This window comes from Dendropsophus ebraccatus, chromosome 4 (assembly GCF_027789765.1).
Source record: "Dendropsophus ebraccatus isolate aDenEbr1 chromosome 4, aDenEbr1.pat, whole genome shotgun sequence".
Lineage (NCBI taxonomy): Eukaryota > Metazoa > Chordata > Amphibia > Anura > Hylidae > Dendropsophus > Dendropsophus ebraccatus.
Genome location: NC_091457.1, coordinates 41,294,650 through 41,308,038, shown reverse-complemented (window position 1 = coordinate 41,308,038; position 13,389 = coordinate 41,294,650). Strand labels below are relative to the sequence as shown.

At 42.3% G+C, this 13,389-nt stretch overlaps 1 protein-coding gene across 1 annotated transcript in view; it reads right to left on the bottom strand.

Moving 5' to 3' along the window:
* The window catches only part of TH (tyrosine hydroxylase), a 154,808-nt gene that overhangs the window by 34,363 nt on the left and 107,056 nt on the right, over positions 1 to 13,389 (bottom strand). The gene's annotated exons all lie outside the window — the stretch shown is intronic.

The window sequence follows — 13,389 nt, the reverse complement described above, 5'->3', positions numbered from 1 at the left end:
AAATTACACATGAATCGAACAGCGCCGACACGGGGAAGCCGGTGCTGTGGTCCTTTTTTTTGTTACCGGGCCAGGGGTGAAACACTGGAGGCGGGCTGACCAGCCCCCCAGTGGGAGGAAACAACCTCCATGACATGGCTCCATTAGAATCAATGGAACAGAATGGAGCCGTACGCAGGAACTGGGCCGCAGTTAAAAAAAAAAGGACCGCGGCACCAGCTTCCCCATGCCCGCACTGTCCAATTCATGTGTAGTTTTAAAGGGAGTGTACCTGATGGTACATCCTCTTTAATAGTAAAGTTTTATTTTATCATATTTGTAAAGAAAAGTACAAAGAATTTTGCTGGGTTTTCCTGGAACTGCTGAACAACTTAAATACTTAAATAATTTCTACCATGTCTGTTTGCAGGAGCTGACACTAAGCTAAGTGCTCCAATGCAAAAATTGCATATGTGTCCTCATGGTCTAGTAAGGACTTGTTGTCAATTTTATTTGGGCTAGGTAGGTGCACATAGGTGTATGTGGGGTGTCCCACTAGGGGTGTTACTGCTGTTCACACCCTTTGTAAAAGTCTGTACTTTTTGTGGTCTTGTTGCAGCCAAAGTAGTACTTAAAGATGACCACTATATGTTGCTGTATTGTATATTGAAGTATGGAAGCGCCACAGCTGAAGTGTTTTAAAGTGTTATTGTGTTTATGTGTAACAGATTCTGTGAACCAGTAGGATCTTTACTTTCTTCTGTCCTATGACCTCTCCCCTCTCTACTCTTCTGTTGCTTTCTTTCTACCCAACCACAGTGCACCTCACACACGGGACAGGAAGAGGAGGAGTTTTAGTCCTAGTCTTAGTCAGTACCCTGCATGGGTAGGACGCAGGACTGTGGCCTCTTACAAACCTCTTTCTTAAAGTGCCTATACCCTGCATAATGCAGTGCTAAACCCTTAAAGAGAGGACTAGCCAACAGATCACCTCAACCCACGCCGAGGCCTAGGAGTAACCACAGTGCAGGACAGTATTTATTACAAAGCCAAAGAGCTAGGAACTGATCTGGGTGGAGTAAAGTTACTGGAAAGTCTATAAACTCCATCTCGCAGCATGAGTGTCAGCAGGAAACACTCAGCACTCTGTTCATCCCAGGTAACAAGGTCGGGGGCCTGTGTCACCTATTAGTATGGTTCAGCCAAAGCTAGTGGGCATAAGGTGGTGTGAAGACATTAGGAAAGTTAATACGCAGGCACAGGTTGTCTTCTTCATCTTCTACAAGTATTCTTCTACACACTCCAACATCCTGTCAGGGCACAGTACTACTTGGGTTGAGACTCTCACGGCACTCTCCTCTCTCTACTACGCTACCTCAGTACAACTTCATCAACTCTACTACATCCTACTCAGCACTTGTCAAGCAGATCTGGTGGTTTTATGTCTCAGTATTTATTTTAAATTTGTCAAGTGTATATCTAAGCACCTCTGTATTACCTGTTGCACATTTGCAGATAGTAAATTAAGTCAACATTATCAACAGAGCTTGTGATTATTCACTACCACCTGCACAGCACTTACACCACAACCTTGGGACATCTCCCCTTTCTGTGGGTGGCGAGTCCTACTACTATTCAGGAGGGTCATTACACCGCTCTGGCCATCTGTGACTATATTATCCATGACTACACTATCCCAAGGAACCCAGCAGCAACCCGACAGGACACTGACCACAGGGGAAAAGGGTAAAACCGGCCTTACACCTTAAAAGCAGGCGTGCCATCACACCTGTGTGCCCACCAGGCACTGGCGTCATGTGACAAAACCCCAAGGTCTAGCTGTATCTCGGCCATCCACCATAGGAAGTGGTGTCACACTTCCATCTAGCAAGTGACCGGCCGTCCCACCGCTATAACACCACATATGCTACAAACAGCATTATTACCACTACAGAGTGACAATAAAGTAGTCAGATATGATTTCCACACAGGTGCTCTGAAGAGTGTAATCTTACCGCCAACTATATAAGAGCATATACTACAGATCAGACCTAGATTCTAGCAGGATACACAAAAATCAATGAGGATCTGTCTATAGAAATAAAAAAAATGCCCTTAATTGTCTATTGAGGCCAAAATTTATCTAATCTCTGACTAATTTTGCCACTTTTGTGACACATGATATATGACTCTCTCTCTTCATCCTTTTCTAACAACAGAAGTAGCTCTTAGTAGATATTATAGAAATATAGCCCTGTATCATTTGTGCCATTACGTTATAGAGTGCAGCTCATCACTCTACCAGCCCCACCAGGTTCTCATGCCCTCCTGTATTCAGTTAGTTTTTATGGGTTTTTTTTAATCTCGGTATTAGAGGCCTCGCTTTCTTTTACTATACCATCTCTTTAGTAAATATTTTCTCTTCTTTATTCTTCTTCCCGCAGCCTGGTGTTCTTTCTCTTTTCTAATCTCGGCTCCACACCCGTGCCTCCTCTCGCTGTCTCTTTCAGTAATTAGAGTTTGTCAAACACAGTAATTAGCACCCGCTTCGCCTTGGTGGCTTTTTGCCGTCATGACTCTTTTCATTCACAAAAAGACTTATAATAACCCATAATGGCAGGGCACAACTGCTGCAAAACATTGCTTCTCTGTACTGCTGAACGCTAGCTCTGCAGCCAAGGGACACTTGTAGATTTGCTTTAAGAACAATAATTTGTTTAACAACACTATACTAGAAAAAAAGCATGATGTCACTCCTAAAGTAAAAGAAAAACTTCCTGGTGTATTTCCCTTGGTTTGTACTTTACCAAATCAATTTGGCTTAACCCTAAAGAGGCTTAGTTAAAATGCTAGAATGTGCCATCCATGCCCATGATTGCCATCTTTCAACTTGTTGAAAGACTATTATCAGCAGACATCGTGCATGTTGAGTAATCGTGCTCTTTTAAAATGTCCTATTAATAGGGCCTTAAGAGGCACATGCCTCTTATGCTGGGTTTACACGGAGCGATAATTCGCCTAATCGTACGATTAACTATTTCGAAGTAACGTTTTTTTTTTTATAACTATCAGCGTTTAGATGGAACAATATATCGTACGGAAAATTAGTTTTGCGATCGTTTTGTGATCGCTTAAGCCTATCTCGCACATAGGTAAAATTGGTGAATGACTGTTTACGCGGAACGACCGACAAATTTTTGGCGAATGACGATTTAAGAACATGTTCAAAGATCAAAATGAACGATTTCTCGCTCGTCGTTCGCTGTGTTTACACGTACGATTATCTTTCGAATTCGACCGTTATCGTGCAAATTAGCACGATAATCGTTCCGTGTAAATGCAGCATTAGTAAAGCTAATGGGACAGGTGTAGATTTCTGCATGGTTTACACCTGGTGCATCCAGGTGTAAACCATGATAACCTGGGAGTGGAAGGGGTCCATGCCTCCTCCCCGCCCTGCTGCCTAAAATCTGCGCACTTTCAATAACCTATACCAGGGCTACAGGTTTAATAATTGTGCCCCAATGTGTTAGCAATGCCTTTGATCACACTACCCCTTTTACATTGTTTGCATTCTTATTAATTTATCAGTTGAGTCTTGTTCTCTGAATGCTGTGCAACAAGCAATATGGCCTTTTGAACATCGCAAGTTATTTGGCGATATGTCATCCACTTCCATGTAGCATACATAGACAGATCTACTCACCATTCATCTAGGTGGCTTCAATACCTCTTCCAATCATTATTCATTACCAGGGAAAGCTGAAGATCACTGATCTTATTTCAGCTAAAAGTAGTATTAAGAGATGACCACTAGATGTCGGTGTATTAAGGTGCAATTACACGTAACGATTATCGTGCGAATTTGCGCAATAACGATCGAATTCGAACGATAATCGTACGTGGAAATGCAGCGAACGATCAAACGACGAACGAGAAATCGTTCATTTTGACATTTCAACATGTCATCAAATAGTCGTTCGTCGTTCGCAAAAAATTCGCAGATCGTTCCGTGTGAACAGTCGTTCGCCGATTTAACCAATGTGTGAGATAGGCTTAAGCGATCGCAAAACGATTTTCCATACGATATATCGTACCATCTAAATGCTGATAGGTATGAAAAAAAAATCGTTACTCCGACATCGTTAATCGTACGATCAGGCCAATTATCGTTTCGTGTAAACGCACCATTAGTGTAGAAGCTTCACAGCTGAAGTGTTTCAAAGGGTTGTTGTGTTTGTGTGTGCCAGAAACTGTGGACCAGTAGGATTTTCACTTTTTTTCTGTCCAGTCACCTCTTCTCTCTGTTCTTCTGTTGCACTCTTTTCACCCAACCACAGTACGCCTTACATGCTGGATAGGAAGTTAGTCCCTTGGGTGAAGGAGGAGTTTTAGTCGGGATTCTGTGGAGGAAGAACACATACCTGATTGCTCTCCACAGTGGTCCTACCTGGGCCCTGGCCCTCTGTCAGGTCCCCCTGTAAGGAAGAAGAGTAGTCTTTTCCCCGCACCCCCCGCATGGGTAGGACACAGAACAATGCTTTGTTACAAACTTCTCTCTCAGTGGCTATACCGCATATGATGCAGTGTTAAACATCTCAGGAGAGTATTAGCCAACAGATCACCTCAACCCACGCAGTGGATTCGGAGAAACAACAGCGCAGGACAGCATCCACTAAAGAGCCAAAGAGCTAGGAACTGTTTCGGGTGGAGCAAAGTTACTGTAAAAGTCTATGAACTCCATTTAGCAGCGCGAGTGTCAGCCAGGAATCCCTCAGCACTGTGCTCATTCCAGGTAACAAGGTCTGGGGCCTGTGTGACCCATTAGTATGGTTCTGCCAATGCTAGTGGGCATAAGGTGGTGTGAAGACTCTAGAAAGGTACACAGGCACAGGTTTTCTCATTCTTCTTCTTCTAAAAGTATTCTTCTATATATTCCAACATCACGGCAGAGCACATTACTACTTGGGTTGAGACTCTCATGGGATCCTCCTCTCTACTACGCTACCTCAGTACAAGTCTATCAACGCTACTATATCCTACTCAGCACTTATCACACAGATCTGGTGGTTCTATGTTTAAATAGTTATTGGAACTTTGTCAAGTGTATGTCCGAACTCATCTGTATTACCTGTTGCACATTTGCCAATAGTAAATCAAGCCAACGTTATCCATGGAGTCTGTGATTATTCACTACCACCTACACAACATATACACTGTAACCTTGGGACATCTCCCCTTTCTGTGGGTGGCGGGTCCTGCTATCTGGGAGGGTCATTACACCGCTCTGGCCACCTATGACTATATCATCCATGACTACACTATCCCAGGGGACCCGGTAGCAGCCTGACAGAACACTGACCACAGGGGAAAAGGGTACAACCGGCCTTACACACTAAAAGCAGGCAAGCCATCACACCTGTGTGCCCACAGGCACTGGCGTCAAGTGACAACATAATAAGGTCCGGCTGTATGTCAGCCATCCCCCACAAGAAGTGATGTCACACTTCACCATCTAGCAAGTGATCGGCCGTCCTCCGATATAACATCTTACGGGGGCTCGCCACACGCTTACTAACAGCTGCGGAACTGTTCTGTACAAACGCAAGGGTCCTGAGTAAAGAACATCCCCTACTCTATGATGTACAACGCTTTAATATGAAATATAGAAATGATTTTTCCTAATATGGAAAGAGAAATATAACAAAAATCTTTATTGAAATTTTTATGGACATGTACCACGTTGATGTCTTCCTTCCCGCCTGGTTTTGACCTCTGTGTTTTATCCCATACTATACGCTGTGTAATTTTATTCATTTATAATTTTCAATAAAGATTTTTGTTATATTTCTCTATTCGATTTGTGCAATTTCTTCTGTTGTTTTTTGATTTATATGTTGCACTATAAAACATATGTGGCAGGACTTTTTTGGAGTTGTCTAATATGGAAAGAGGTTATTAATTTGAAAAAATGCTGCAAGGTACTAGTACTATAAATCCAAGGAATAGCTGTATCCTGTAGCCATATGGTAATTAGCCCCAAGTAGGCATTGGGGCTGAGATACGGCCAGAGCTAGTCACGATCCTTGCCTGTAATCACACTGTACAGTCCTGATTGAAAAGTAAATAGGCATTTATGCCCTGGTAGCTTGTGACAAGGAAGCCTCTTTGTCACTTCCGCCTGAAGAGCAGAGAGCCAAGACTATCTCCGCTCCAATGTCTACTGGGGGCTAGTTAGCATACCATGTCTGGCTGCAGAATACAGTCATTTCTGGGATTAAAGCCCCTTATACACTTTATACTAAAATCAGCTGAACCCGATTGAAAGTATAAGGTGTAATGGGGCCTCTTGGGTCTCCACTGGAGATAGGGGTCAAACGTGATGTATTTTCACTGCCTGTCTCTTTTGTTTTTGGAATGATAAGCCAATACCAGAGAAGTCTGGTTGGAGCTTACCCCTTCAATTTCCATAAGGCCAGGTACGTAACTACCACTGTAGCAGCCATAGTGGCTGCTATGGGGCCCACCGCATAAGGGGCCCCCATTGCCTGCCCCTGCAATACCCTGGGCCTTCTAAGCTGTCATGACTTGCAGTACCAGGTGGCCAAGCGAGTCTCCCCGGTTCTGCAAATGTTCCTGACGATTGTTAGCAGTTATGCAGTTTTGACTTGACTTGACTTGATGGCTTAGTGGTCAGTCAGGAAGGGGGGGGCACTCTAAAGTTTGCTATGGGGCTTAGCCATTTCTAGTTACGCCCCTGCATAAGGCGCACATGAATAAGTGTCCCCGGACAAGAGAGATAACTGTCGAAGTAGGGAATAGACTTGGCTTCCTTCCGTTCCTAATTTATCATAGTTTACACCTGGAAACAGGTGTACAGTATACCATGGCAGAAATGTACACCTGCTTCAGAGCAGGTGTAGATTTCTGTGTCCACTGTGCAGCATGTCCAGCTAGATTTACTAAGAGGCAAACACCTTAGTATATCCAGCAGGGTAAATGGGGGCAGGCATGATTTATGACTAGTCTTAATAAATGTTCCCCACTGTCCTTAGGGGCCTTTGGCTTGAGTAGAGATGAAGACATCTAGCCCTAGGGCTCAGAGATAAAAACTTGTAGCCTTTAGACCTTTTGAAAAATCCACTATTTGCTATGTACCAATATATTATAATACACTTTTCTTAGGGATCCCTCAGGCACCAGGTGCAGCGGCTACTTCTGCAGCCCTATTGTTACATTCCTCTTTGTAGTGACGTAAGCACAATGACCTTCTGTAATGCTACAGTCTTAGGCCATGTTCCCACTTTGTATATCACAGGCCAGTGTCAGAAAAGATCATCCCGGCCAGTACTGAAGTACAGACTGGATGATCTTTACAGCCGCTGAATTCAGATGCGGGCGCATCTGTGCGCGCCAGCATCTGAATTCCCCGCTGCTCACAATGGAGAGTGCAGTCAGAGCTGCTCACTCCATTGTGTGAACTGACAGGGTTTTCTGGGGCTGCTATTCATTTAATAACGGCCGCAGAAAACTGACATGTCAGTTTCTTGCGGCCCCGCAAGGGATCCCGGCCGGAGTGTATACTATGGGGGACATGTATCAAGCAGTGTACCTTGTGCTCCTTAGTATTTTTTGGCGTAAGTGTGATGTGCACAGCCCTTCGTCAGATTTACTAAATAGTGTAGCTCGGTGTATGTGTGAATATGACAGCTTACTCCAGTTTTTTGCCTTCTTGACATTTGTGGGCGTGGTTATCCGTAAGAATATTCTCAGCCGGGATTTATCATGTGAGAATTTTGAAATTTTCGCATTTTCGTTCGCATCTGTACTCCAGTCCCAGGGTAGCGGAACTTTTTTAACCAGGGTCAATTCATGAATACCTGCAGTAAAATGCACAGCGCCAGGGAAGCTATAGCAGGTGATTTATGAACCAACATGTGAATGTTCATAAATACCTTACTAGGCTGCAAACATATAAGCCAGTGCACAGTGCTAAAAATATTCGCAAAAAAAGGTGCAAATGATAAATGTCCCCCTATGTGTATTTACTTCGGATGGGATTCCCTCAGGTGCAGCACTACGTAAGCACCGTATAAATCACGGCCGTTGTTACAACAGCCGTGATTACTATTCTTATATGGATACATGTTTTTTAACAATTAAAATAAGCATTGTTTTTGCATTGTCTTCCATATGTTTTGTAATTAGTACCACAAACTGTTTATTAGACTGGCCCTTGAGCTTATAATATAGAATCTAGACAGGAATGTAGAGAAACCACAATGAACCAATGACCTACAGAAGTCTGGGATTTAGGGAGCAGTGAACGGAGAAGTCTGTGAAGACGGAAACAGTAGCAATAAAGGATAAATAAATGAAAAGGGGGAGCGAGCAGAAGGAATATCATAGCAAGGGATAATAAGCAAGGAGGGGATGAGAGCAAGAATAAAACACTGACATTTGTATGTCCAGAGCTCCCGCATGTCTGATATTTACCCAGGATTAGCAGATACTTCTACTTTTCTGCTTTGAATCCAGTAGGGTGCACAGGTTAACCCTTACCTGACCTCCTGTTGGCAGCTTGAAAATAGCATGGCTCAGAGCAATGGTGTATGAACAAATTATAAAGCGTAGTGTCATTTGCAAAGAATCATTGTCATGTAATGCTGATGCCTAATAGTATAACACAGCACTTCATCTCAAGGGTTCTAATATCATAATAGGTCTCCATTGGTGTAGCTGGACAAAATGGTTTCCAATAACCTGTTCTGTATGTAGTTGTAGTTCTTCTAGGCTAGATGAAGAAAAGTTAAAGCAGGTTGTTGGCAGAGCTGAGAAGGTATAATCACGTATCTGGGATGGAGTGTGGATAGCTGTGCTTGCAGAGCATGGCTTACCAATTACAGGAAGCCTTGTTGTTCGCCCTTCAATTCTGAACAAATGGAGGAATTACCATGCATGGGTCAGACAGCACAACAAGACACGGGTCAATGGATAAGAGCAGGCATCCTGAGCAAGCTACTTGTCCCCTTTTATTGATTATACAAATCAAAGGCGTTGAATGTACAGGAATGTATTGAAATAATTTCCTATATCCTTCATTCATTACATGGAGAAGCAAGGTTTCAATAACCACACAAGAGGCTTGTAGGCCTCTCCATATGAGATGGACATTGACTTGCTGCTGTAAATTGTGATCTCCAAGCCGATACCAAACCGTCTCTCTGCTTTCTTATATACACACACAGTATCTGTATCAGCGAGCCTCAGACACACTGAGCAAACATTTCTTCCTGTCTCAGATAGCTGAGAAACTGTGATAAGAGAGAGTCTCATGAATGACGCAAGACTCGCTCATGCAGCCTAATGTCTCCGATAGGACTATGATTGCAATTGCACTTACTACTACACCATTGAAAAAAACATGTATACCAGACCCCTGCATCAAATGCAGAATATTCTAATATTACATCTATGTATCACATTGTTTGCTATCCAATGAATATTGTTTGGCTTAGGAGACAAACTTGCAATTGTCAGTACTGATTTATATAGAAATATTATTCTAGTCATTGCAGATATCTTAGTATCCCCTTTATTGGCCAGTGTCTCGTCAGTAATATAAGAGATTGGCGTTACATTCTGGTAAGACGGAGGCAGAATTCATTAGTTTTGAATATTAAACCAACATGAGACATTTTACATTTAATTTTCAATTGCCAATTTTTATGCTGGGTTCACACGGAACGATTATCGTTCGAATCTTCGCTATAACGCTTGAGCGATAATCGTTCCCTGTAAACACAGCAAACGATCAAGCGATGAGCGAAAAATCGTTCATTTTGATCTTTGAACATGTTTTCAAATCGTCGTTCGTCGTTCGCTAAATATTCGCAGATCGCTTTGTATAAACAGTCTTTCAAAGATTCACCCTATGTGAAAGATGGGCTTAAATGATCTTAAAAACGATCGCAATGACCATTTTTCTTGCGAATCTTCTAACGATTTATCTTTGTCAAAACGCTCATCGCTATAAAAACCAAATCGTTGCTTCAAAATCGTTAATCATTCGATTGGACAAATTATCGTTCCGTGTAAACCCAGCATAAGACTCCTCCTAAGGGTGCGTTCACACGTACAGATCTGCAGCAGATTTGATGGCGCAGATTTGAAGCTGCAGATTCAAAGCAAATCAATTCTGGGCCATCAAATCTGCTGCAGATCTTCTGCAGATCCTGTACGTGTGAACGCACCCTGAAAAGGTTTTCCAGGCAAAACATACTGATGAGCTATCCACAGATAATAGATAGTAGATAATCAGCTGTTCGACACCTGCACTACACAGTGAATGGGGCCTAAAGCAATTGTCTCCAGACCCATTCACAGTGTAGCGTAAGCACCAAACAGCTGATTGGCAGGGGTGCTGGGTGTCCATGTTTTGCCCCCGAAATCCATATTTGATGTCATAGAAGCATGTTGTACTTTTCTACGTTTCCACTTTTATCCATACATATTAGGTTACAGTAAATAAAAAAAGTTAGTTGCAGCCAAAACAATGATAAATTGGGTGGAATTAAAAAAAAAAATGATTGTGTTAGCCGACCAGTGGCCAATTTAAGCGTTTTTTTAATTTTCTGTAAAATATTCACTGGCCAATGAAACATCTTTTGGCAAAGATGGTTTGCCCTCAGTATCACTGATCATGTATATATGACATTCCAGTTAGTATTGACAACTATGGCCATAGTACACTAGATCATCAAACTACTTCTATCTAATGTATATGGCCACCTTTATTTTACTTTTAGATTGGTTTTAAAATGAGTAAATTTCACTTGTGCCAAAAAAATTATCTCTATTTTGGCCAGTCATATGAGGGAATTCATTAACTTGGAAGGTAATATAGATAAGTGAATCACCTTTCTTCATGCATCCTATTTGATTCGAACAATTGATTGAAATTGATTTGGTAGAAGCCACTTTCATTATAATTAGAAATTATTGTTCAGTGTCAGGAGCAAGTATGAGGAATCATTACCATTTCTAATAGAAACCAATCAGGATCTTAATGCTATACAATTGATGGTGCTTTAGTTATCCTTGAGGTGGTCCTACAAGGTCTCTAATAGCACAGCGCATGCACTTCCTAATGTGCACTGTATAAAAGGGTATTTTCCCAATATATCAGATAAGAAAATATTTAAAGAGTACCTGTCACCCCGGCTGTTGGGGCAGAACCCGCCCGAACCCCAGCGGAGCCCCGGATACTTAATCCTTCCAGGAAGTCCCACTCCTGGACTGGGGGCGGAGAAATTGCCACAGGAAGCTGTGCGCGCACATCATTTTCTATGGACGTCGAACTGATCTCTAGAGATTTGCATAACGCATACGCACAGCTTCGGGCGCGATTTCTCCACCACGGGACCGGGTCCAGGAGCAGGACTTTCTGGATTAAGTATCCGGGGCTTCACCGGGTGGTCAGGCGGGCACTTCCCTGGCAGCTGGAATGACAGGTTCCCTTTAAAGGGAACTTGTCACACTGAAAATGGAAATAAATCTGCTATCATCATGTTATAGATCAGGAGGAGCTGAGCAGATTGATATATAGTGCAGTGTATTCACTGATCTAAATCTCTGCTGGACATGAGTCCAGTGGGTGGCCCCAATCAGTGATTGATATCCATGACCACCTACTGGACTCCTAAGCCCAGAAGAAACAGAGTTTTGATCAATAAAACTATGTATCAACCCACTCAGCTTCTCCTGGTCTATAACATGATGCCAGTACAAGTTTAGCAGCATTTTCATGGTGACATTTTCCCTTTAAAACCTCTCAAAAAAAAAGCTATACTTAATAATTCAAGGACAGCTACCTTTCATTGGTTTTTTTTTATAGAAGTCGTGTCTGTGTGCAGTTGTAATACTAAGCTGCCACCCTCACTATGAATATAAGGCGAGTGAGTGGTTGGTTGTTCATTTGTACTTTGTACCGATGCAATCTCCCCATAGAACATTCTGGCTCTTCCTATTTTATATCACACATTAAACACATTGAGATGACTAGATGTAATTTAAATATGGAACTCAGGCATGGAACTCCTCATTATGATTTTATCCCCATTCTAACCTTTTTTCCATTTTTTGCCTGCCCCTGATCATATTGCCTATTTTCTGATTACGCCTTTGGATCCTGATTTTGTACTTTTGCTGCCCGACTGTTGTGACCCGGATTGTGGACTATTCTTCATTGTGTTTGTCTGTCTGTTTTGTATTTGTGTTCCACCTAGCCAGTGCAGGGACTGCCGCCCAGTTGCTCGCCGCCATCTTAGGGCGGATAGTGGCAAGTAGGTAGAGGACAGTGGGCGGGGCTGAGCTTAGGGCTCACTGTCTTGTCTTGTCCTGCTGTCCGGTTCCTAACACATGGCTTATACTTTGGAACTAAGAAGCTCTACTTTTGTAGAGATTAACATTAAAAAAGCTCTCGACCTCAAACAGGGAATGATGTTCTCTAATAGCCATAAACCTTAAACACCATAATAAGAGCCACAAGTTTAAATACAACTTAAAATGATCACTCTGACCCCCAAAGTTTTCCATAGAGATGCACCTCCATTGATCTCTCATCTCCTACCCTATCCATGTGCTAAATTCTGTCGAACATTCTGCATAATCCAAACCTCACACTTTATCTCCGGGACTTTTTTTGTGATCTGCACCAGATCTCCGAAGAACAATTCACAAACCATCAGGTTCATTCATGATATTCACAGTTTTTAAGTGTCCCATAAATAGCCATCCTTTTAGGCAGGCCTATCACATGTCCTTCTACAGCTGTAAAGTGCTTCAGAATATCATTATTGTTATTATTGTTGTAGTTATTATTAACTCTAGAATATAATATGTGATTGCGGAAATGGTCTTTACCTTTTTAAAGTATGCCTCAAAGACTGGAAAAAAGTTAATGAAGCATGTGGCCCTAGGAGATGACATTAAACAAGCGATAATGGTGACAATGATAACTAATGGGGGTGACTTTAGACCCTGGGGCTGGCTGAGGAGGCCAGGACCACAGTGCTGTGTTTTCTATTTAGCACACACAAAAAAGGTGGCCTCATAAATATCAATGATTATGAAGACCTCTTGTTGGGATTCTAGACGTTTACTGGATTAGGGGATTTACTTGCTGGACCAGTGTTTTAATTTACCCTTTGTATTATCCTGTCTTTTGTGCTGTATTCCATCCTTTTACTTTATTCTACTATGTTACAATTATACGTCACTTCATGTTACTTTCAGAGACTATTACATTAGCAGTACAGTGGTTCCTCAAGATACAATATTAATTGGTCTGGGACGACCATTGTATCTTGAGACCATAACTCTATGGAAAACTGGTTATTGGCTCTGAGG